The following is a 27,630-nucleotide window of genomic DNA, read 5'->3' as shown; positions in this document are numbered from 1 at the left end:
TACATATATTATTCTCTTTCCATACAATTTCCACTGTCCCTTCTGCTTGGTTTTGGTTAATGATATTCTCCATAGGTATCGATTTAGTTATCATACATGTTGACAGGCATCCATTTTAGTTTCTTCTCCAGTCCTTTCAAATACCTCCTTGTGTGGCAAAGTAAAGAACCCCATGAAAACAAAGGAAATATGCACAGAAAGAAGAGTGAAGAAGGAAGTACCTTACTTTTGGGTGAATGAGGGCAAAATACAATGCCAGAATACTCCCAAACCCTATTAGTATTAAAGGGATTAATCAACCACCTTTACTTTCTGCCTCTTACTAGCAAATGAATAGTGATAGCACATCTGTCAAAGATGCACGGTGGTGTGAGAGCCTCTAGAGGACTAAGGATCCCTAACTTCCTGGTGTGGATTCAGTCTCTACTCAGAGGCAGAACCTGCTTGTCCCTTTCCATTTAACAATATTAACTGCTCTCCATTACCCAGAAAAGAGGTTTCCAAACTAAGCTCAGTCAAAAAGCGCCCTTTCTTCAGAAGAATTTTTAACCCAAACGCTGAGAAATCTAAATCCATAGAGTGGAGGAAAGCAAAACTGCTATGGTTAAATCAGGAAAAAAAAAAGTCACCCACCACCTTGCTGTCCCCTCCCCTCCATGGGACTCCAAAGCTCTGCCAAAGCAGGGTTTAATATAAATTACAAAATCCTTAGATGACTCTAAAACATCTGTATCAGCTGGGTCCTAACAATCTGTCTGCATCAACCCCTGTCTGTATGCCTGACACTGCATACTCTAAATGTCTACAGAAATTGCCTACAGGTCATTAGCTCTCCCACGGCCTAATGTTCATGGATGTTTATCGAATTAATGCATTATGGCATGACTGACTGTAAATGAATGGAGTATGTACATGAAATAAAGACACAATATAAAGCCTGCTCTCAAAGGGCAGGCAAACAATTTAGTCAATAGAAAAAATAAGCACATGTTAAGAAAATGGTGAGCAGTCAACTGAGTGAAAGCCCTGATTTACAAAAGCAAAAGCCAGTAAGAGGATATACTTATGGAGGAAGTAGCATTTACAGTTTCTCAAAGGATGTGTTAGGATTGGATGTGCAAGGGGAAGACTATGGAGATGAGAACTGGTAATGCCGTTTTGTGGTCAAGGGGTGCAGAGTCTGGCAGGAAGGAAGGGCTAGCACTGGTAGGAATAGGAAATATGTGTGGATAGAAATGCTGGGGCAAAACTGTAGAGGGCATTGCAAATCAGGGAGCAGAATTAGGTGTGATTCCATTTCCAGTGGGGAACCATCATCTATAAGAGCTAGGAGAGAGTGACATTGTAAAAGTGGTAAATTAAGATCTCGAGGAGAGGAATAACATAATTCAAGTCATAGGCTAAGAAAATTAGTTTAGCAGTGTTATGCTGATGAAAGACTAGCTAGAAGGCTGCTTTAATAATGAATGAGCTCTCCTCTTTCCTGCTGATAAAGAAATGTATATGCCTACACTCAAATTCAGAAACTCCCACATAATTTGCAGCAAATGCTGACACCAGTTCTCTTGGCCCTTCTTGTGCAGATGAAAGCAACTCAATGTTGGGCTTAAAACAGGTTCATATGTTTGCAAACAAGTACATGTGGAAAAAAATACATAAATAAAACATTCTCACTGTTTTACAAACCCAATGACAGTGTCTTGATTCATTTTATTTTTAAACTCCATTTGTATACTCAAAGTTATGGCAGTTGTACATTTTATCAATTTTAAGTTTTCAAACTTGCAAATACAAACATGCTGGTTTCTGTACCAGGTTTTGGGCAGTAGTAGGGGCCATGTGTAGCCTATATACTTTTTAAGTTACTAACCCTTTCCACCCCTCCTTTAGCTTTAAACTTTAAATGACTTGAGGATATCCTTTGTAACACCCCGTGGTGCCTAGCTCAGTGCTCTGAATATAGTGACTAGTAAGAGAATATGGATCACGAAACTCTCAGACCATATTTCCAGAAGATCCTCTCTGTCTTTGCAGAGGATGCCAGCTTTTTCGTTTAAATGCCTGTGGTTCATCCTGTTTGAAGAAGGAGCAGAAGCTAGTAGCCATAGTTGTGGCGAACATAGCATAACCAGAGAGTTGTTGAGTAACTCTTATATACCTGAAACTAGTGTTACGTTGTGTGCCAACAATACGTCAATTAAAAAAAAAATAAAAAGAAAGAATAAGTACAGGAAAAAAAAAAAAGAAGGGGCTTCTGGTTGTTTTCTCCAATTTCGTGTCACCAATGATGGATTAGCACCACCCTGTCATGTCTTCTCACTAATTTTTGCCCTTCCTGTTTTGCTTTTGGGGCTCATCTGCTTCATTACCATGTTAATTTGAAAGAGAAGGGATTACATTAAAGGAACAATGGAATCAACAAGTCTAATATATGTATCAGACAAATTCCTAAAGTGCTTTTCTCTAAGGCAGAATTCACACACAGAAATTCACATTCATTAGGCTAAAGGCAGAGCGTGTCAAACCAGTTGCAGGTTTAATAGAGAGGTCAGACCCTTTCCACTTTGTCATTCCTACTGAAGACATCATTAGAGCTACAGTAAAATAAGAGAATGTCACAGAATGTCAGCCTAGTCATAGTGCAACTGTTCTTTTTTCATTAGTGACTCAGCTGGTTGCTATGGCAACGCCACTCTAGATTCAAGGATACTAAGGCTGATGCTTTCTGCCTCTATTTTCAGTTAGGATAAATTGTGCTCCCACCTCATGGGCTCCTGCCATGATATTTATATTTGGGTCATGATAATAAAGCCAGTTGGAAATATGTCTGTTGAAATTCTAGCCAGGCAGAGAGGCTTCTCACTAAAAGGGAGTGAATATAGGATTTCTAGGTTTGATTTGAGCACCAATTATCCCGTAGGTGGGTAGGTATTCCCTTTTGCCCTGTCTCATGGGGAGATTGCAGACCTCTCATGTACTTGTTTTGTGCATTCTCTAGGTTGGCTCCAGAAAAATTCGGCAGTCTATTTTCAATGTCCCTTCCCGACACCCCCCAGGGTTCATCTATTTAAATGCTTTTTTTCTGAGAGGGCTCAGTACCACTTCATTTATTCACTCATTTATCAATTACAGAGTAATTATAATGGATCAAGTATTGTGTTAACCAGTAACATTTAGCTGCTGTTTTACTCTAGTTATTCATAATAGCTAGACATGGGTCAGAGAGACAAGCAAATTTTATAAAGAAATGCCTATAACCTCATGTGATGCATATTTTAGTCAAGGTATGGGCATGTTTTGAAAGTTTAGAGGAAGGAGAGAATAACTCTGCCTGGGTAAATTGGTAGATACTTCACAGAAAAGGTGATGTTTAGGTTGGAGTCTTAATGAATGTGTTCTCTAGATGAATGCCTCAGTAATTCAGAGCTGAGTTTAGCCTGAAGGATTTTTGTTATGGCAAAGTGTTATTTGGTTTAATGTCTGCTTGCTCTTAAAAAAATGAAAGTCTGCTTGCTCTTTAAATCTATCTTAAAACTCTTGAACACAAAATATTTTCTGGCAACCAGGATGGGGTTCTGTTTAAAATAGAAAAAAAGTCTGGAAAACCAAGCAAGCTTCAGAAAACAGTCTTTGGAATCAGAACAGACCCAAGTGAAAAAGTCGATTTGAAGATCTTGTTGTCAGCTAACCTTTTCCCTGGAATTGATACATTGTGAGAGATATCCATTATATCTCCTGAGCAAACAAACAAAAAGATGCTGAACAAAAGTGTCCTATGCTCCTTATAGTTGGAGAGGCATAAAAGGAGACCTCACTGAACCTATTTCCTGTAAAACTAAGGCATTTGGTGACCCTGTGTGATTAATAAAAGCATACTTCTCTCTTGCATATTAACCATTGTTCAGAAGTAGAGGTGACAGCCTAATGAAGTCATTATGTAGAAGACAGCATTCTTTATGAAATGTATCATGAGACAAAGCCCCTTGATGGAACCAAACTGATATTTATAATGGTCTGGGAAAGTCCTTTCCTATTGAGACCACATCATCACTACATAGCTCAGAAATTTAAGTAGCACCTCCTATGATGAATACTCTCCACAACCTGCTGACAGCAAAGAGTGCTGCCAACATGGTCAGTGAAATACAAGAGACATACATCTCCATATATGCAGATCAGATCAGGACACAGGTCTGTGTAAGCTCCAGAGGTCTCACCAATGCCCCTCTGCCCAGACCCTTGAATAGGGAGGGCAGGTTTGGTACAGGGAGGAGGCTCCTGGACAAAATGTGTTCTTTAAAATCCAATTAACAGTGGGATCCAGTAATTGCCTTAGTGAGCATCACTAGTATATTTAATTTTAAAAAGATTATATGGGTTGCCTGTCTGGCTCAGTTGGTAAAGACTCTTGATCTCAGGATTGTGACTTCAAGCCCCACATTGGGCATAGAGCTTACTTAAAACAAAAATTTAAGAAATAAAACATATTTACATTTTTGTGTAGGTAATACATTTAATATGGTACAAAATTCAAAAGTATCTAAATGTAACATAATAACAAATATGTCTCACTCCTACTTCCAACAGTTCAACGGTTCACTTTCTTGGAGAAAACCACCATTACCAATTTCTTTTGTCACCTTCCAGGGAACCCCATGTTCACACATACATATAAATATTTGCAAAAAAGTATAAAGCTATACAAATGGTCTGCACCTTAATCTTTTTCACTTAAAAATATTTCTTGGACATAATTTCATACCCCAAATGACCTTATTATTTTTTTTAATGAGCCAAATGAATGGAGGTAGCATAAACGTTTAACCAATTCCATTGTAATGGATATTGCCTTAGTCCATTAGGGCTACTATAACAAAATACCACAGACTGGGTAGCTTATGAGTAACAGAAATTTATTTCTCACATTTCTGGGAGCTGAAAGTCCAAGGTCACGATGATCATGAAAGTGGAGAATCATAGCCTCTCACTCATATCTTTTTTTCTTTTTTAATGTTTATTTTTGAGAGAGAGAGAGAGAGAGAGAGAGGAAGGGAGGGAGGGAAAGAGAGATACAAAGCATGAGCAGGGGAGGGGCAGGGAGAGGAAGACACAGAATCATAAGCAGTCTCCAGGTTCCAGCTGTCAGCACAGAGCCCAGTGCGTAGCTCGAACTCATGAACCGTGAGATCATTACCTGAGCAGAAGTCGAACACTTAACTGACTGAGCCATCTAGGCACCCCTCACTCATTTCTGATCTATGTTAATTCATAAACCCCAAAGCTCTTCATTGGAGGGGAGGATGGGTCTCATCTTATCAAATATTGGAAATACAGAATGTAAATCTTTCTCCAAGACTTTGCCAAAGGCCTTAAAATTATTGTACATTGGGTAAAAGGAAATACCCAGATTTGGGAGGAGTACTAGACATTGGCTCTGAACTGACTAATCCCCGGGATACCAAAATACTATTGTGACCAATGTAAAGTGGGGCTATGGTTGCAGGTATTAGATGGAATTTTAGCTCAAGTTTACTAACACTGTACCAAGTTGGCCCAAGGACCTTCCCTTGTGTTTATTTACTCAGGTCTTGAGTGTACAATGGGAACAGACATACTGGCCAACTAGTAGAATCCCCACATTGAATCTCAGACCCTAGAATTTCCTTCCACTTCCTACCAAGATAGTGAACCAAAACCACTATGGCATCCTCAGGGAAATTATTAACATTAAGACCATTGAAGATTTGAAAGAAGTAGGGTGGTAACTTATTATAACCCCATTTGATTCGTCTCTTTTGCTTGTGAAGTCAGATGGATCTTGGAGAATAGCTACAGACCATTATAAACTTAATCAGGGAGTGACTCCAATTACAATTGCTGTCCCAGATATATCTTCACTAATAAGATCAATATGGTCTGTGGCACTTGCTTTCTGGCTTCAATCTGGAAAATCTCCTTTTCCCCATAGTAATTTGCAAGGACTTCATGAAGCACTTTCCTTTTATATGGTATGGCATAGTTCACTTTCATAGCCTTGCCTTAGAGCTATGTCAGTTCTCCTGTTCCTTGCTATATAATACAGCCCATAGAGATCTTGATTAAATTGACATTTCACAAAACACACTGGTCTACTATATTGGTGACATTATGCTAACTGGATCTGATAAGCAGATAATAGCAAACATTTCAGATGATTTAGGAAGACATATGCAAACTAGAGAGTGGGCGATAAACCCCTCAACAATTCGGGAGCCCACTGCTTGAGTGAAATTTCTGAGCTCAGTGATCTTGGGAATGTTGGGATATCTATTCCAAGATAAAATACAAGTTGCTGAATCTTATATCCCTGCCACTAAAAAGAGGTTACAATACTTTATAGTCTTTTTTTTTTTTTGGAGACAATATATGTTGCTTTGGTCAATCTGGAATCACCTATAAGGCTTCCAGTTTCAAGAAGGCAATCTCCTCTGCCACTTAAGCCATATTATCTATTAGATCCAATAATACTTATAGTGTGTACAGCAAATAGAGATGCCATATGGACCTTTGAGCAAGCCCTAGTAATAGAGAATCACAATGAAGACTCCTAAGATTTTATTGATTGAATGATTGATTGATTGATTTATGTACTGCATCATGTACACACAGGCAGGGGCAGAGGGAGAGGGAAAATCTTAAGCAGCCTTCATGCTCTGCATGGACACGGGGCTCAATTCCATCACTGTGAGATCATGTCCTGAGCTGAAATCAAAAGTTTGATGCTTAACCAACTGAGCCACCCAGGAGCCCTGAGACTCCTAAGATTTTAGAGCAATTTTTGCAGAGAACTATTTTCATTTTGAGAAACAACTTCTAACTTTCTTAATAAGCCTTGATAGAGAGATTGAATTCCTGACCATGTGATATCAGAAGAACATGTGTCCTGAGCTTTCCATCATGATCTGGGTGTTTCTGATCCACCCAACCATAAGTTTGAGTGTGTACCGAAGCAATATATCATCAAATAGAAATGGAATATGAGACCAAGCTTGGGAAGATCCAAGTAAGCTAAACAGGTGGCTCAGAAAACTTTAACAATGTTGCATGGTTTCCTCTCTCTCAATTCATGACTTTGGTCATGTAGGATATTCTTAATGACCAACTATCTGAGGAAGCAAAAGAAAAAAAAAAAACCCTGGGTTTACAGATGAGTCTGCACATTATGTTGATATGACCCCAAATGGACAGCTGCAGCACCATAGTCACTCTTAGGAATAGAGTTGCAGGACAGTAGTGAAGTAAAATCAGTAACGGTGGGCAGAACTATAAGCAGTAAATTTAGTTGTACAGTTTGCCATTAGTAAGAGATGGCCAGAAAAATGGATGTATTTTTTTTTCCAACGTTTTTATTTATTTTTGGGACAGAGAGAGACAGAGCATGAACGGGGGAGGGGCAGAGAGAGAGGGAGACACAGAATCGGAAACAGGCTCCAGGCTCCGAGCCATCAGCCCAGAGCCTGACGTGGGGCTCGAACTCACGGACCGCGAGATCGTGACCTGGCTGAAGTCGGACGCTTAACTGACTGCGCCACCCAGGCGCCCCAAAAAATGGATGTATTAATTGGCAGTAGCTATTTGGCCCATTATAGGCAACTTGGAAGGAATAAGACTGGCAGATTGGTGACACAGAAGTCTGCGGAGGAGATATGTGGCTGAACTAAAAATAGTGAATGGGCCCAAACAGTGAAGATATAATGTCCCAACTAAATGGTTATCAAAGGAGGCTCTTAATGATCAGCTGAAGAAAATGATGCACTTTGCATGCCAGTCAGCCTCTTTCCCCAGCCACTTCAGTGCTTGCTCAATGGGCCTATGAGGTAAATGGTGGAGTGGCATGGGTACAGGCTATGCACAGACTTAACAACACCAACTTCCTCTTACTAAGGCTGTTCTGGTGAACACTATTGTGTTAATATATAGTTGGCAAGTAAGTATGTAAAAAGATGCCTCAACATCATTTGTCATTAGGGAATTGAAAATGAAAACCACTACACAACTATTAGGATGGCTAGAATTCCAAAACTGGCAACATGAAATACTGATGATGATATGCAGCAACAAGAACTCTCATTCATTGCTGGTGGAATACAAAATGCAGCCCACTTTGGAAGACAGTTTAACAGTTTATTGCAAGACTAAGCATAGTCTTGTCTTAACAGAGTATCCATCAATTACACTCCTAGGTATTTACCCAGTTGAGTTTAAAGCATGTCCACCCATGAATGTCTATAGCAACTGTATTCATAATTACCCGAAACCAGAAGCAATCAAGATGTTGTTCAACAGATAAATGGGTAAGCTTTGGTATATCTATACAATGGAATATTATTCTATAATATAATTGAAAAAATAACCTACCAAGCCACAAAAGACGTGGAAGAATCATAAATAATATTGCCAAGTGAAAGAAATCAGTCTGAAATGGCCATATACTCTATGATTCCAATTATATGACATTCTGGAAAGACAAAACTATACAGACAATAAAATAATTCACTGCCTGCTAAGGGTTTGTAGGAGTAGAGAGGATTGAATAGGTGAAATGTAGGGGATCTTTAGGGCAGTGAAATTATTCTTTATAATGCTGTTATAGTGGATATGTGACATTATGTGTTTGTTATATCAAATAGAAGTTTACAACATAAAGAAAAAAATCTTAATTTATAAAGGAAAAAAATCATTTAGGAAGTCAGGGGATTCCAAGATAGAATGCAGATTGTATATGACAAGAGGATGTAGATACATTGCAAATGTATGAAACAACCTCCAAGGAAGGATTGAAGGAAAATGTGCTGACCTAAGAAACGTTGGAAATGAATGGTGTTTTAAAGACTAAAGGCAAAAAGAACTATACATAACTCATAACTGACTTGTATCAACAAAATTTTCTTCATGGGGGTATGGATTAGCAATTCTGTTACTGCTATATGTGTGTACTGGAATTAAAGAGTAAGTAAATGGATGGCAAATGGTGGGGTCCAGGCTTTTCACTGTTGGACTAGAAATATACAGGTCAACAAGAGGAATAGGCTAGAATAATCCATTTGGTAATGGAAATATCAGTAAGAACTTTGTTTAATTTAATACAGACACAGATTATTACATATATTTATAGATATGTGTATATACACATGTTAGTATATACACATAATTTTGTTGCTCTGTCAGCTGAAAGGATATAAATGAAATGACATCCCATTAACATGAGTACGCCTAGCACCCAGATCTTGATTTCCAATACTATTCTCCAATAAAAGGAAGCAGGGCTTTTGGGAAAAAGGCTGTTTCTAGGACTGGGGTACAGAGTATACAAGATGAGCTTAGAGCAGCTTGGCATCTTACAGTGCCAGAAATAAGGAACTACTCAAAATCAATCACATCAATATATGGTAAAGGGGCACAAGAGCCAAATGAAAGAGTACCTAGTAGTCAAAGCTGGAACAATTCAAGCTATAAAATAAATAAAGTACTACTGAATTATAACCCAAAATATTAAACAGGTATTAATGAGCCCATACTGATACAAATAGATGATTAAACAAATGAGAGAGAAGAGACGAATCTCTCATATAGAGAAATTCCAGATAAATTATGTAGATACTGCTTTCTAAAGCACATGGAGCAGTAGAACTCCCAATCTTTATGTGTGTTTTCTACATTGTGACTTCCTCCCAAAGAGTACAGTGTGGAAAGGGGACAAAAAGAGTAACTTTACAATGGAGAAACCTGACAAACACTACTTCAGCCAGGTGATCAAAGACAATGTCATCAGTGATGAATAATATTGATAATATACAACTTTGGTATAATACGATGAAAATGTCAGTTACCTTTGTGCTCTTTTTCCCCAAAATGCATAACCCCAGTCTAATCATGAGAAAAATATCGGACAATTTCCAATAGAGGAGCATCCAACAATATACATGGCCAGTACTCTTCAAAACCGTCAAGTTCATAAAAAAAAATAAGGACAGTTTGAGAAAGTCACTAAACTGAGAGGCACCTAAGGAAACCTGAGAACTACAAGTTATGTATTACCTTGGATGAGATCCTGAAATAGGATAAGGACATTAGGCAAAAACTCAGGAAAGCTGAATAAACCATGGATTTTAGTTAATAATGACATATCAGTATGTTTTAATTAATTGTAACAAATGCCCCATAAGATTATAAGAGGTCAATAATAGGGGAAACTGAGTAGGGGGAGATATACGAGAACTTTCTGTAGTATTTGCTTATTTTTTGTAAATCAAAAACAGTTTAAAACCTAAAGTCTATTAAAAAATACTGGGAGAAAAAATAGTTTTTGAGACTTACAAAATCTGAATGAATCCAACATCAGACATGTGCTACAAAAAAATGCCAAATATCTTTCAGACAGAAGGAGAATGATACCAGATGCAAATTCAGATCTATACAAAGGAATGAAAAGCAACAAAAATGGTAACTCATGTGGGTTGAATTGTTCCTTATTATTTAAATATCTTTTAAAAATAATTGACCATTTGAAACAAAAATAAAAACAATATATTGTGAAGTTTACAACATACGTATAAATTTTATGCCAACAACAGCATAAAGGCCAGAAGGGGAGAAATGAGATTGAACTATTGTAAGACTTTTATTCTATACATATTTAAAAGTGTACTGTTATAAGATAAAGATGCATACTATAAATCCTAAAACAACTATTAAAATAACAAGAGTTATGTCTAATGAACCAAAAAAGAAATTAAATAATAAAAATATTCATTTAATCCGTGAAGATGAAGGAAAAAAAGAGAAAAAAGAACATAGTATGGATGAGTCAAAATAGAAAACAAAGTGGCAGATTTAAATCTAATGATATCAATATTCACACTAAATGTAAATGGTGTAAATACACCAATTAAAGGCAAAGACTCTCAGATTGTATAGAAAGGAAGTCCAAACTTTTAATATAAAAACATAGCCAGGTTTGGGGCTCCTGGGTGGCTCAGTCAGTTTTAAACGTTCAACTCCTGGTTTTTGGCTCAGGTCATGATCTCAGAGTTCATGGGTTCAAGCCTCACATTGGGCTCTATGCTGACAGCACAGGGCCTGTTTGAGGTTCTCTCTCTCCGTCTGTGTCTCTACCCCTCCCCTGCTCATGCTCTCTCTGTCTCTCTAAAAATAAGTAGATAAATAATAAAAAATTCATAAACAGGTTAAAAGTAAAAAGGTGGAAATGATATGACATGTTAACATTAATCAAAAGAAAGCTGGAATGGCTATATTAACATCAAGGTAGCTTTCAGAGCAAGGACTATCACTCAGGAAAAAGAATATCACTTCATAATGATAAGGGGGTCAATTAATCAACAATATACACAATTCTTAACATTTAAGAACCAAATAACAGAATATAAGCTATCACCATCCCACTTTTTCATTTTCAAACAATGAGCATGATATAAGGATTTCATTGTCCATTCAAATAGGCATGTATGTTGTCCCAAGACTTTGACTTTCAAGTTTTGCCAGTTTCCTCAGCCATTCCATATATTTTACTTAGTTTTGAACACCATGAGTCATACTGCTGAATTTTAAAAGGGTGATATTTTGATATTTGCTGTGATTGTCTTCATGCATATTTTATGAGAAAATACAAATAAGAGAGAACAGAGTCTACATTTACTTTAACTGAAAATGTTAGTGGCTAATGGGACCAATCTAGCAGAATCATTATAATGAAAGTTCTGTGGTCTTTTTCATATAAAATTCAAAATGATGTGGTGTCACTGTATTGACCAAATAAGAAGAGCTTCCTCTTAGGGTGACATGACAGCAGCAGAACCATTAAAAACGGTGCCTCTATGAGTCACTTAATATTGATTTTTCATCTTCACTTCCTGAGGATCGTTTAAGGCCCTAGATTCCCAGAGTGCAGTAACCTAATATTTCTGTCCAATGTGGGAAACAGAGACAATATCTCAAAGGTTATTAGATTTCTGACCAGAAGACCATATAGCTGAAGGAGGTATGGGAGGTCTTATATGTGACTGATGATGTAGTAATTCAATACTACCTTTTTTGTTCCTTTTGATTTCAAAATACCCATGTTGCAAAATTTCAGGTTGAAGTTAGTTTAGGATCATTTAGCTATTTGAACACCTTCTGGTTTGCCCATTGATTTTGATCATGTTATCAATCCAGAAATACAAGAGTTGTTCCAAAGTTTAATAATATTTTCCAATGTTTTTTAGGCTATTGGTCATATACTTTGATGGCCCTGTGTTTGCTATTAATCTATATGCCTTTAAGTGAGTTCCAAAGCAGTAGGTTTCCAAAAGGCTTTTCAACCATTATCTTTTCTGACAGATGAATATAGGAGAAGAATAATTCTCCTTCTATAAATAGGCATAATAAAAGGACCACATCCATATATCCTTATATAATTTTATGTTTGTATGAATTGCTATTCACTGACCTAACTTTCCTAAACACTTTAAATCAACTGGCAGTTATATCCCTTCAAAGAGTCAAAGTATCCATCCCTAGAACCTGACACCATTCTTCCTAACCTCTGTGGTTGAAAGGAAACTACTCACTGGAAGGTTTGAAGGACACCAGGTGACCCTAGTTTGTCTAACAAAACATTCTTCTTTGGCTGGCTGTTGTTTAATCAATTCTTGCCTTGTGTGTAAGTTACATGATCTGGGTGGGCCTTGCAGAGGGTTGAGGGGGAGGACAGAGAGAGCGGCTTGCTAGAGGCATTAAGAAGAGAGGGGTCAAATAGGAGATAGGGCTGGAAGAATGAAAGATGCTACAGGAAGATATCTTAGAGGAAGAGCTGAGATGATCAGTGTGGACATAAAGGAAGCTCAGAGACAATCAGATTATTCCTGGAAATGGCACCTCCAGAATAAAGGAAGAGAAAGTCATCTACCTGTTGCTGCTATTTTTTCATTTCCCTACTGCTTCCAAGATGGCAGAATCTATAGGTAACATGGAAGAAAGAGAAATGAGAAGAAATTAACCTCTTTGGAGAGTAAATAATGAGTCATTTGCTATGAGAGTTGAAAAGGAATTTTTTTTTTAATTTTTCTCCTATTGCTCACAGAAATAAAATAATCAAAGTGTTTTAATTAGTTGTCATCTCAAGGCCATCAATGGATCATCATACATATATGTGACTCCAGTAGTAAAAATTAGATGGCTTTTTAAAACCATAGTACAGCTGAAGGGTAACAGAGAGTATTTAGAAAGTCTAAATGGGGGGGAGGATGGCTTGCATATTGTTTTAATTAGAGAAAAATGTGTTTAGACATTTTTAGGCAATCTGTTGAAAAGAGACAGGTTGGTTTTATGTCCTTTTTTAGCAACGTGGATGGAACTGGAGAGTGTTATGCTAAGTGAAATAAGTCATACAGAGAAAGACACATACCATATGTTTTCACTCTTATGTGGATCCTAAGAAACTTAACAGAGGACCATGGGGGAGGGGAAGGAAGAAAAAAGGTTAGAGAGGGAGGGAGCCAAAACATAAGAGACTCTTAAAAACTGAGAACAAAGTGAGGGTTGACGGGGGGTGGGAGAGAGGGAAGGGTGGGTGATGGGTATTGAGGAGGGCACCTGTTGGGATGAGCACTGGGTGTTGTATGGAAACCAATTTGACAATAAATTTCATATTAAAAAAAAAGAATCCACTTCAAATCCAGTTCTGAGAGGGGCTTTTGGGGGAAGTGAAGCACAGTGACTGAGTTGGGTTAAGAGTATGTGGAACAGAGCTCAGCAAGGGTAGGTTTCAATATGACATGAAGCCAATAAACCAGTTGGTAGGGGAAGCTTGATTATTCTAGCCACCATATTGAAACCTTCTCTTGCTTGGAAGCAGTCTCCATGTCTCAGTCATACTTCTATTTCCCTAAGACCTTTTATATGTTATGTGCTAAATTCAAGCAATGGGTAGGTTTAAATTATCTGAGAGACTTCCAGTTCTAATGAAAGAAGGTAGGCTGATTTAGTAACTTTAATCAATGAGAAAGGGATTATAAGTTCCCATTCCAGCCCCATATCTGACTTAAGTATATAGTAAATCACTATATTTTTACTCATTTCCCCCTTTTTTATAAGGAATGTTCACATTGTTACAAACATCCCTCCACCAGAAAGTCAGACCCTTACTTACCCTGATATTTGGGGAATTTCCTGTGCAATTATCCCAAATTATTGTTATAATTTCATATTCTTCTAATGTTGCACAGATTTGATATGACAGCTCAAAAAAACATTACTTTGAGATGTGTGATATGCAGAAAGAAAAATGTAACAACACTCCTGTAATCCATGAACTTTCGTCAAATCTCATACCTGTGCCTTACTTTGCTCTTTTATAATTACCACTCCTTAATTCATGTATTAATCCACAACAGTCCACTTCTACCTCCATCAGTCCACTAAATCTCTTCTTGTCAAAGATACCATTGCTCTCTACATGGGGCCATATATAATAGACATGTCTACAACTTCATGTATTCAATTTTCACTGGCACTGGACACCGTTGGTCCATCCTCTTCTTCCTCCTCTGCCTCCTTCTCTTTTCAATATATGGATATTTAACATATGGCTAAAATATTTAAACATGAAAAAAGCCCATCATTAAAAACAAAAACCAAAAGACAAAAACAGTGTATATGGTTGTTAGATTTAATAAATACAAATACTGGACATCCAGTTACACAAGAGTTTCAGAAAAACAATGCATACTTTTTTAGTGTAGGTATATCCCATGAACTATTGAGGACATATTTTTATTAAAAAGTATTTTTGGAGGTGCCTGGGTGGCTTAGTTGGTTAAGTGTCCGACTTTTGATTTTGGCTCAGGTCATGATCTCACGGTTCATGAGTTTGAGCCCCAGGTTGGGCTCTGCGCTGACAGTGTGGAACCTACTTGGGATTCTCTCTCTCTCTCTCTCTCTCTCTCTCTCTCTCTGCCTCTCCCCTGCTCACTTATGCTCTCTCCTTCTCTCTCTCTCCAAATAAATAAATTAAGAAAAACTAGAAAAGTATTTTTGTTATTTATCTGAAATTTAGATTTAACTGAGTATCCTGTACTTTATCTGGCAACCTATGCCACCATATCCCATGCCTTGCCCTGCTCCCCAGAGGCAACAGATTCTAATTTTAAAAAGCTGTTTCTCATGGTAGTTAGCTCATTCCTAAATGACATTTTAAAATTTCTTGATTTTCTCATTACTTTTGTGATAATAAATGAGAATTTACTTCCCTTGCATTATTCCCATTCCTCCCTCTACCATTCTTTCAATAGAATTATATTTGCTATGGTAATTGTCATTTCCTTACATGGGTTAGTAAAATCCAACACTTTCAAATTCTTATTCCATCAACTATTGGTAGCATCTTTTGATACTCTGTAAGGTAAGGAAATTAGTGTTTCTGACCTATTCTTTATCTCTCCTTCCTACTTCTACCTTTCACTTTCTGCCTTCTGCACTTACTCTGTTGAATTGACAAGGCTAATACTATTTACCACTAGTTTTGTAACAATAATTAAGCCAATAAGTTGATTCTAAAAATTGCAAATCAATAAAATGTTTACATTACTGTGACTTTGTAAATGTTTGTTCACTTGAAGAACTAATAAGCCCCAATGAGAATATTTTCTTTCATATTTCACCAAAAAGGGCAAATAACATTTCTTAAAAGTTAATTATAATATGGATCTGACATCACACAACTGAAGTTTTTGCACTCTAGTATCTATTGATATATCTATACTTCAAAGAGTTCTTTTACTCATGTATGATGTTATAACATTATGCATTGTTTAGAAAATGCTGATTCAACGAATTATGAAGATCTTCCAAATGTTGAAACATTTTATATTATAATATCAACAATAACATTTTTTAATATCATCATTGATCTCATCAGGAAAGTTTGGGAATTTGTCAGGTTCACAGTAGTAGATAAAAGTTTGCCAAAATCTCATTTCTCCTTGGAAGTTTGTAATTTATCAGTGGCAATACAAAGTTTCTATTGTTTTCTTTGAAGTAATGGTCTCATTTCACTTATTTTAGGAAATGTCTGCCAAAACATTAAGTTCAAATAACCATAGTTCGTCTATCAGTGGTTCAGTCAAGTAGAAATGGTGTTCTATGGTAAAAGCATCTAGCTCAGCTCCCAAGTGAAACAGGTGTACAAGTGCTTATCACTAAGAACATCTTCATACTGGGGGAGACAGGATTATACACCCTTATTTGATGCAGGGAATATTAAAAAGACATGTACTCAAGGGTCAAGATGAATAAAATAATTTTTACTACTTCATCAATGACATCCTTAAATAAAAGTTGGCTTTTTTTCCTCTTTATAACCAAAGTTCAGGGCAGTGAAGAATTTAGTGCCTCACAGGTACCAAGTACTGCTTGGTACCACTGCATTGATCTATGGCAAAAGTGTCAGCACTTTTAACCACCATTGCTTATGTGTAATCAATGCAAATGTCAAAGACATGCAAAAGGCTTATTATATCTTAGTACCATTATGAAAACAGCCCTGCGTTCCTCAGGGCTTGGTGCAGTCAATTTGAGAGTCATTAATCTAGTCTGGTCCTGGAGACTTTCCTCTGAGGACCCTTGTACTTAATTCTCTCTGGGCAAAAATCCTGAGACTTCTTTTCACAGTTGTGGGTTAGAGCTCCTGTTTTATGGATCCTCTATTATCTTTTGGTGTTGTTTACCCCTTGTTTTGTTACAATATAAAGATAGTTATATGGGAGGTAAATTTTTTTCTGAGTCCTTGCATATATAAAGTGCCTTAATTCTACTTTTACACATGATGGTTTAGCTAGATAGAAAGTTATAGTTTAAAAATTCATTTTCCCTCAAAATTTCATGTTGTTCCATTATCTTCTAGTAATTAGTGTTGCTACTGCAAAGTCTGATGAGGTGATTCTTCTGTGTGTGTGTGTGTGTGTGTGTGTGTGTGTGTGTGTGTTTTGAATAAGTTGTTTCCTCTACACCTCCAATGTAAGAACATTTCAGATCATGTTTGTATCCTTGGTGTTTCTAAATTTTAGCAAGATGTACCTAGGTCTGGATCCCTTTTTTTTTTTTCCATTCATTGTACTAAGCGCTTAGTAGACTTTTAAAATCTGTCATATCCCTCAGTCATATTTGAAATATCCTTGCATTATTTCTTTGATAATTTATTATCTACCATTTGTTTTCTAGGACTTACATTAGTCAGTTGTGAAAATACCTTGATAGATTCTTTAGTTTTACTTTTACATTTCTAATTTAATTTGCCACACCTTTGACATTTTGTTCTAATTTATATTTCTCCCATTTTGATTTGTTATCTTTCTGTTGAATCTTTTTATTTTGGTAGTCCTATTTATTTATTCAAGACATCTTTTCTATGTTTTGATTGTTTCTTTTTTCATAGCAACCTTTTCTTGTGTTGACATGTAATGTTTTCTCAAATCTCTCTGATATGAAATAAAACCTTTTGGAGATTTGTTCTATCTCATACATATTAAATTTTTACTTCCTCCAGTGTCATTTTTACCTTTGATTCATCTTGATCTCTTTTTTTTTTTTCATGTTAGAGACTTTCTTTAAAAAAATCTAACTTTAACAGTCTATTCATATTTAAGAATGGGTCAATAAAATGTTAATTGGATGCTCTGGATACATGGACAGGCCTTATTAGCTCACATATTTAGATTTAGATTAAGTTTAAGATACTTATTAGGAAGGTAGATGTTATCTATGTAGGTAATTTCTAGAAGCTGGAGAATGTAGGCCTTCAATTTCTATGGAGGTGATTTTTTTTTTCCTTCAGAGATTCAGAATTCAGCAGTGAGTCAGGTGGCATAGCAACAACTATGTATACTTCCTTTCAGTTACTCTGTGTTGAGGCCCTCATCTCAGTCCAATTTTCTGTCATCCCTGACATATCCTGGGCTATTCCAGAATCTGGAGGGCAGAATGGGTCTGTCCTTAACCCTTCTCCCCTACATATTCTCTGTGCTCTGGCTTCCTCTTGCCACATTCCATCACTCCTCCACCTGCCTTCATTCTCAAGAAATTATTGAAATCAAGCCAGCTATGGCTCTTCCTCGTTTCTTTGTTGTTGTGGGTTTATGGTTTAAAATAAATTAAGTTTCCATCATTTCTGAAAGTCTTGGTATAGAAAGGGAAAAAGGTATGTGTTCATCATTCCACCATCCTTAACCAGTAACTCCCTCTTTTCTTTTGGCTTCTATGAGATCATTCTGCTTTCTCAGTTCTCCTGCTGGGCTCTTTGGCCGGCTCCTTTTCCATACTGACAACACAATATTAGAGTTTCTCTTTACTCTGTACATTCTTTTTAGGCAATCTTATACACTGTATCATTTACAAATGTTTATCTGCATGCTTATAGTTCCCTAATTTGTATTTCCCTCCCTGATCTAACTCTAGACTCCAGGCTCTTTATTCAATTTCCTGCTTGAATTCTCTAATTTGTCACAGATACTTCAAATGTTGGTTTCCAGTATCCCTCCTCTCCAATTTCTTTCCCCTACTCAGTCTTCCCTATCTTGGTTAAGGGCTCTTTCCATCTGCAGGACTGTTCTCTCTATCTGTATGGCTAATTTCTTCTCATCCTTAGACCTTTCTTTACATGTCTCCTAGAGAAGCCTTTGGTAGTTACCCTGCGTAAAATTGCTCCCTCCTTCCCACATTGCTATTCTGTCTCTAGGTACTCTATTACCAGTCCTCATGGAATTTTTCAAATTTGACATTATTATGTTTTTTTTTAATTTTATTTTTTATGTTTCTTACTAGATGGTGAGGCCCACAGTGGTAGGAACTGTGTTGTATATTTTTCACTGCTTTCCAGTGCTAAATACTCCTTGATGCATAGGAGGAACTGAATAAATGTGTGTAGAGTGGATAGATACAGTTTCGAGTGAAAACTAAAATCTCAAAAAGTTTTTCTTATTTATAATCATCTAGAGATTACCTTAAAAGATCTCAAAAATACTCTAGCAACTCCTCATTGCTTGTTTTTCAAACTTCATTGAAACCTAAAAATGTAGTTCAATTAAAGCATATGACTCTAATACTTATGAACATAGTTTAGTCCAGAAAACAATATGAGTGTCTTTCAACTGGCATATATCGTTTCCTGAAAGACTCTTAATCATCTATAGGCTTACTATTCCAAATAAATTTTCTTTCCATCTTCTCCTTTTATCCTTACTTGACCCAACTTTATGAAATTAACATGGCTTTTTCAATATAGGCCACGAATGTTCAGTTGAAAATGAATTATAAATCGTGACACAACCTGAGAACACAGGAATAATAAAGAGGTAAGACTCCCTGCTAAACCTAGACAGCTTTCTATATTTTGCTCTTTTAAACCTGCCAAATAAAATGTCACGAAATAGATCAGACAGATCTAGAAGATCTCACTGTCAGGAAGAGCTGTATTCATCAGGTGTATATCAATTGTCCTGCTACAGATTCTTGGCTTGATTCCCAACACCCATTTTTTCAGAGAAGAAACAGAAACACAGAACTGGTTATTCAGAGAACTAAGCCCTGAGAACTGACATACAGAATAAGATATTATTAATGACTATGGATGCGATATTTTTCCTGGTCTAGTCATCACCACAAGAGCCTTCTATTATCTCTTGGTACTAGAAATAATCACTCGGACTAGCCTTACATATGCTATTAGCTCTCATAGGAGAAGAATATCTTAATAAGCTATAATTCTTGGTTTTAATGGAAGAATTCTTAGAAATAATCATTTTACCCATTTTTTAAAAGTAAAGTACTTACTTGGTGTAGTAATTCCTCTGGTCTCAAGGGAGGTGTAAAGGGAAGTAGGAAGGCCCAGCACAGGGGGTCAATGGTTGCCAGGAGAGGTGACTAGCACAGAACCACAAGTGGGGAGGAAGCTGCACTAATTAACTGGATCTGGCTCTATAGCTTCATTGGTCTCTGAAGCCCAGGATGACACCTGCCTCCCTTAGTGTAATCTGGCTAAGCTTAGAATTGCTTCCTAATGAGGAGAATGAACCAGTTTGAGCTTTGAAGTCCGACCACCTAGATTCAAATACCACCTCTGCTACTTCCCAGCTATGTGACTTTAACAAGTCACTTAGCCTCTGTGAGTTTCCATTTTCTCATCTGAAAATGTGCATAAAATTGGAACTTCTCTCTGTGGATTTTTTTTAAGGATTAAATGAAAGTGTTCTTAGAATTATAATGATATGAAATGAGTGCTCAGTAAATGATTACTGTTAGTTGCTGAGGCCATTGCAGCTAAATCAATAGTTCATCCCCTTCTCTCAGAAACTACCTCATCTTGTTTGGGTTTGTATGTCCACTCCTGCAAGCCCCATGTATTTCGGGTGAAGCTCTACACACCTCTGGATCAATATCCCTCTGGCTCTAGATGTAGGGCTCCTGGCTCAGGCCTAAACTAATCAGCAATGCCCCACCTCCTGGCCATGGTTTCTGGTTCTAAGTTAGGTTTGTGATCTAATTCAGTCCAGTGAGACTTGAGATGATCACTGGGACTTCTAGGAAAATAAGCTTACTTGCTTTCATGATAGAGGTTTCAGAAAGGAACTGGCATCATCATCATCACCATCATTGCTATTACTATTATTATCATTGTGAATGATAATTCTAGGTTTTCTGAAAGGTCCTGACATTGGCCTTTTATCACCTGCGAGCCTGCTATGGAGGGAGGAGTCAGCACTTCACACAAAACAGACCAAAGGGATTTACTGCACTTGTCCATGAGCATAGGGAGCAGGGACAAGGTTAGAATATCCATAGGATTCCTCACAGGTTAGACCCTCTGTGATCAGGGTCAAAGAGCTAAGAAACTTGGGATCTAGTGTGGTGTCTCAAGAGCCTTTGAAAATGCCTCATGAATTTTTTATTGCAAGAAGGCAGAAAGTTATGTGATATCAACAATCCTGACAAAGTGAAGTCCCTGTCTTATATCCAATAACATAGAACAGGGAAATATTTTAATAGATTTTTTCAAATTTCTAGTAGCAAAAGCAATGGCATTTTGGAGAATACTGCAGTTGTGGAACTTAACTACTTGAAGCCCACTTATGAAGTACTAATGCAGACACCAGCAGTCTATGGCTTGTGAGCCAATTATGACGCACAGTTTTCATGGTCAGGGGGAATCACTTACCACTTTCTCCCTCTTTACCCTGGAACCAAAGTTACCTCTGGTTGAGAGAACTACTATAGGGAATTAAACACAGTAGCTGACAAATGTCATCAGCCTCATGTTAACAGTTATGTTTATCTACCTTTGAGAGACAACCCTGGCATGCAAATTTTCAATGCTTGCCAACTTTTATAGCAAAACATAGTAAAACTAACTGACATTATATTTTGTTTTACCACTTGGTTCCCTGTAATGCTTATATTTTTCTTTAGCTTAACCAAGTGGTACCCAGGCCCAATGTTTGTTCTTGATTAAGCAAGCAGAGACATCAAATTATAATTCATTGGCAGAAATGAGGTCCTCAAAAAAGGCATTTAATCATATAGATAACAAGAAAGGGAAGGGAAAGAATGTAACTAAGCTTGATTCTAAACAGCCTTTTGAAATGCTTCATGAATTTTTAACTGCAAGAGGGCAGGAGGTTGTCTTTATGACTCAGCTGAAGGATGGTTCCTCATAACCCACTGGTTTCATTGGAAATTCAGAAAAAAGAATGTTACCTACTAAATCATCAATAGCACTGGTTATAACACCTTGAGAGTCTCTTGGAGACTTGGTTCTGGCATATAAATCTGTAACAAGCCCCAGATTCAGGGAAAGAACCACATTAAATACCAGTAGAAAGTACCCCCAACCAGCACCACCCACAGCTTTGTCAAGGGGAGGGCCCTCCATGGGTCTGATTTCTGAGCGATACAGCTCAAATAAAAAAATCCTGGCTCATTTATTTCTATAGCCAGTGTGATCTGACAAAAGGTGGATCAAATGACAGGATGTGTGGGCAAAGTAACATATATGTAGTCTATCATAGAATGGATTGAGTACTTACCTCCAAGGAGTTTATAGCCTAAATACTATGTATGATTAAACCAGTGTGGGAACACATAGCACACTGATGAGCCAAGAAAGCCAGATGAGGAATCAGGATGAATCATTCTTCAGTGATCAATATCATTCCAACTTACTTCTAAACTTGGCCCTCAGAGACAGCTAAGCTACACAAGAATACTGCAAGGTTAATGCCCAGGAAGGCTGAGTTCTACTTCTACCTCTACATTTTGTAGCAGGAATAAATATTAATAATACGTAGGTTTAAAAAATACTATGTTGGAAAATAAGAAGCATCTCCCCAAGCTTAATTCTACTTGTGATGGTGGCAAATTCATCCTTGATCTCATTTGGGGGAGATGCCTCTACCTTGCTAGGGTTAGATTATGGTCTCGGTTAACTTGTAAATTCAGAATATAGGGGAAGGATACTATTGGGTTCACCTTGGCCATGTTCTCTGGGAAATGCACAGCATGAGCATAGGGAACGTTTGCAAGGTTGTGAGGTGCTTCAAGACCCATATCTGGTTTCCTGAGACACAACACATAGTCAATCTAAGGTAGGATGTATGTGTGTCCCAGAGAGCTATGAATGAGCATGGCACTAGTCCCCACTCCCTGTGGAATGGCCAAAGTACTGACCCCTTCAGCTCTAAGGACATAGTAATGCCTCTCTCTGCCTCAAATTGATCCAATTTTGCTTTCCATACACTTTGGAACCATCTTACTCTTTCAGATACTTTGCTGCCATTGTTTCCATGAGTTTACACATGGAGACTGAGTTTACCTGCCAGGCACCTGGAAGCTTCTGCTTTTGGTTCTACAACACAAGAGTCTGTTAGTCACGTAGACAAAAGACTGAGCCAACTTTTCAGGATAGGAAAGGAAAATGTATCAACAACAACGAGAATGAAACATGAATTAAGTTATCTATAGGTGGTCGTGCCACACATTGATGTGGGTGGCACAAGAAATTCAATGATCTGTTCCGCTTCCATGTACCACTTTTAAATCCACAAAAAGAGGAGACAAAAGAAACCCATATCTTTCTTGCAGAGAGTCCAAGCTATCCCCAAATATATATTCTTGACTCCTTCCTTGGTAACACTACTGCTGATTTAGCTGAAGACCTGGATACTTATAATAAAGATCACATTTCCCAGCTTCTTTTGCAGCTAAATGTGTCATTGTGGCCAACTTCTGGCCCATGGAAGGTAAGTGGAAATGTCTGGCTGGAATGCAATCACAGTGTCTGAGGCTCCCACAGCAATCTGGGGTCCTGTGGTGTGCTGTGTGCATTGAGGATGGAGGAGCTGAAAGATGGGTGCTGGTGACCTTACAAAGCTTCATCACTAGCCCTTAACTGCCTACCTACAGACTTCTTCCACTCTACAAGGACGTAACTTCATGTCTTAAAAAACATAACTTTATCTTGAGCTATCCCAATGGATACTCCTCAAGGTAAATGAAGTAATGCCAGCTTTTACCTTTTCAGAACAATTCCACACCACCAGCAATTTCATAATACCAGAGAAAAATAGAGAAACTTCAGAGTACCAGAGAAAACATGTAAGTTTTGAGTTTTCTCTGATATTTTCAATAAGAACAAGTATGTATGTATGTATGTACGTATGAATTGAAGCTAGCTTGAGTGTCTGTGATGCAACCATAGGCTGGCTTAGCATGTGTATGTGTATAAGTAGCTATGGAATTTCTGGGAGTGAGACAGTCCTAAGCAAAGAATGAGTCAGGTGCACAAGATGGGTATGGTCACTGGATTAGAGGGGTAAGTATGAGGATACTGAAAATATGAAACTCAACTCACTTGCAAAATATAACTTGTTTGGATTTATACTCAAGTAATAAAGTAAGAAGGGTCTGAAAGTTAAAACTGAGAGAACTATGGTCCTTAAAATATTTGTGAGATTGGGAACCCATTCCACACAGCTTTGGGGCCTGTAGAACACAACAACAGGTGTCAAGAAGAAGCAGTAATAGTGGTGGCAAGAGGTGGTGATAGGTGGTGGCAGGTGTTGGTAGATCCTCATAGGTGGTGATACTAGGAGATGGCAGGCGGTTGTAGGTGGTGGCACACAGTGGCAGGTGGTGATAGGTGGTAGTAGGTGGTAACCAGCAGTGGTAAGTGATAGTAGGTGGTTGTAGGTGGTGGTAGCAGCACCTGGGGCAGCAATGGTGCAGTACATAAGCAGACAAGGCATGACACCAATAACTCTTACAAAAGGAGGATGGTTTCAAAGGCAGCAGGAGGCAGTGCCACAGGTTAGGAGTTGGCCAGTGGCATCGGGAACCATGGAAGGTGTCAGAGTTGCCCTTTGATTAACAACTTGGACAATAGGAGCCAGGCAACAGCAGCAGCAGCAACTTGCAGAAAGTGAGAGAAGAGGCCAGAAGAAGCATGGTGGATACCACATGGATGCCGAGAGGACTCACTGTTTTGAAACATTTGAAATATTTCTTAGGTCCCCTCAAAATATCTAAGGATGGAAGAGAAAGTTTTGCAAAAAGTTTGAGATCCTATAATACTAAGTGGGGGTCAAAGCAGAGCAACAGTTTTTATTACTATTAACATGACCCCATTTTACCCTGAGGTTCATGTGGCCTGGGGAAAACATAGGTTACATTTCTTAAAAGGCTTTTTACAGCTATGGCTGTTTTTCACTGAAAACATCCTGTTTACCAATATGTAGGCTTGAGACAGGCTAAAATGGTCCTTTCCAACGACTACCTAAAGGTATTTTAAATTGGATAAGGGAGATTTGCCTTCAAGAAACTAATATTGTCTTGTATATGGAATGTGTAAGAAGTAATAAGCAGGTGACAGTACTGATTTACTATTCTTCTAGAAATGGGACAAAACACTCCAAAGACAAATAATCTTTTATATTTGAAAACTAAGAAAAATAGAGAATAAGTGATCAGTCAATAAAGCATTTGAATCTAAAGCTTTTGAATTTGGTTTGAGAATAAGACCTTGAATTCTACCTTCTGCAGAAACATTGGATAATCTGAGGTTTTGTCCTTCTCCAGTAGTCCTACACAGAAGAGTGAAGGATACACAAGCCTATCCATTCATTAAATCCTTCAATCAAACATTACCTAATTAGCCCATATATTTTAGGAGCTGAGATATGTTTCATATGAATTTATAGAGAATTCAAAGATTAATAAAGTATAATTAATAAAATAGAATTCTTGCCCTTGAAGAACCCAAAGCCCATGGAATAAGTGTGTGTGTATGTGGGGGAGATAGACATACATAAATAGATCATTACAGTACAATGGGATAAATAAAACTATGTGACTATGTGGATATAGGAGTGACAAGTCCTAGGGGTGAATATGTAACACATGTGGATGTGTGATCTTTGAGCTGGTCATGAAGGACAAATGAAACTTTATGAAAGGTTGACAAGTCAGGTAGAGCATTTCATATCAGCACTTGAGAAATTATAGAGAACATTATTTTGGGAGCATGAGCAATAGTTTGGTGTGGCTAGAGCAATAGGAACATGACTGGGGACTGGGGAAGTTGAGGCCAGAAGGAAAGGTTGGGGCCAGCCTGCAAAGCATTGCCAGGCTAAGGAATTTGGACTTAAGCCTTTAGTAGTGGTAACTCATCAAAGGGTTTTAAGGAGCAGAATGACAAGATCAAATTTGGTTAGTTTGGCAGTTGTTTCATTAACACTTAACTGAGTTTTTATTAGGTGCCTAACACTGTTCAGGGGATAAACGGAAGGGTCCGCTCAGGGACCTTACAGTCCCATAGCAGAGGCAACCACAGAAACACGCTTGGGCAATTGTCCATGCAGAACTTACTGGGCTGAGCTCAGCCTGGGTGATTCAGAAGAAGGTCCAAGAGGATGGAAGTTGAATCTTGAAGAAGTCATCTGGATGTGTGTCTCCTACTAGAAAGGAATCTCACAGACTTTTTGAAGTGATCCTGGCACACAGTGTTATAGAAGTGTTTGTTAAATTAAATACATTTTAAAAGCAATGGCAAAGACTAATTTGTTCAGTGTCTGGAACAGTGCCTTTACACAGTATGTGCATCACAAGATATTTTTTGAAGAATGAAAGAAGGCAGGAAGGAAGGATGAGCTGAGGTGAGGAAGAGTGTTCTAAGTAGAATGAACAATACACACAAAAATATGGAGGTACGAAAGAACAGAAGATGTGTAGCTGAGTATGAACTTTTAATATTGAGGAGCAGTGAGTACAGAGGCAAATGAGGTACTGTGTGGTACTATGCTAAAGGAGGTACTGTATGTATAAAGGGTTGAGATTTATCCTGTCAGGCACTGGAAGCCAGAAGGATTTTTAGAAAGGTGATGCCCTTTAGGTATCTCATTTTGGATCCAGTTTGGAGAATGGACTGAAGGAATAAAACCAGATTTTATCATGCTACAGCAATAAAAAGATGTCAAGGAATGTATGGATATGCGTATTCACGATGTGGAGTAACTAGAGGTTTGGACATTTATTGTGTAATAAGGATGAGAGAGGGAGTAGAGCAAGGATACAATGCATTTTCTTTCTCGGTTATTCAGGGAACGCACACATAGGCATGCATGTGTACATAGTGTGTGCCAGCATGCATTCACATGCATAGAAGCTGGTTGAGGTAAAGTGTTTATTTCGTACATTGTGAGTAGAGCCTTCTGTAGAGCATCTGAGTGTGCATGTTCAGAGGAGTATTGGCAATGCAGATTTGGAATGAAGAAGAGAATAGGGGCCACCATGGGAAGACGGCACACTGAGCACATGCTGCATCTTCCCTTTCTAACCTCTAGAAATAGCAGAAAAAACAGAAAGTAAAATAAATCCAAATCAGTGCTGGGAAATAGAATGGGATATTCTAAGGGACTAGAAATCATTCGAAATCTCTGAGAGATAAAAGCAGATGGATGACAGTGAAGAAAAGATTCCACAGCCAGTCTAAAATGTGGGCCAAGTGAGAATGGTTTTGAGGGGCTACAAGGACAGAGCCTTCAAAGAAGGGCACCAGAAGGGCCTTCTGGAGCCATGTAAGAATGACTGGGGTATATCGGAGTGGCAAAGTGGTTTTAACACTTTTTTTTTTTCCAAAAATGGATTTAAGTACAAAAAGATGCATATAGTATAGTGAGATAAGATACAAATAGTTTTAAAAAGGGAAGAAGAGGGGCGCCTGGGTGGCGCAGTCGGTTAAGCGTCCGACTTCAGCCAGGTCACGATCTCACGGTCCGTGAGTTCGAGCCCCGCGTCAGGCTCTGGGCTGATGGCTCAGAGCCTGGAGCCTGTTTCCGATTCTGTGTCTCCCTCTCTCTCTGTCCCTCCCCCGTTCATGCTCTGTCTCTCTCTGTCCCAAAAATAAATAAACGTTGAAAAAAAAAAAAAAAAAAAAAAAAAAGGGAAGAAGAGAAAATAACGATTAAAAAACAAGATGAAGCGTGGTGTATAGTGTATCAAAACTCATGCTATGAAATCCTATGTATTTGCTAAATAGAGTTGGGTCACATA

General features: G+C 37.9%; 1 long non-coding RNA gene across 1 annotated transcript in view; it reads right to left on the bottom strand.

The window, feature by feature from the left end:
• LOC122239717 overlaps positions 1-27,630 on the bottom strand; it is a 105,428-nt gene that overhangs the window by 75,122 nt on the left and 2,676 nt on the right. The gene's annotated exons all lie outside the window — the stretch shown is intronic.

The sequence above is a fragment of the Panthera tigris genome, chromosome A1 (genome assembly GCF_018350195.1).
Source record: "Panthera tigris isolate Pti1 chromosome A1, P.tigris_Pti1_mat1.1, whole genome shotgun sequence".
Lineage (NCBI taxonomy): Eukaryota > Metazoa > Chordata > Mammalia > Carnivora > Felidae > Panthera > Panthera tigris.
This window is presented reverse-complemented; position numbering and strand designations above follow the sequence as displayed.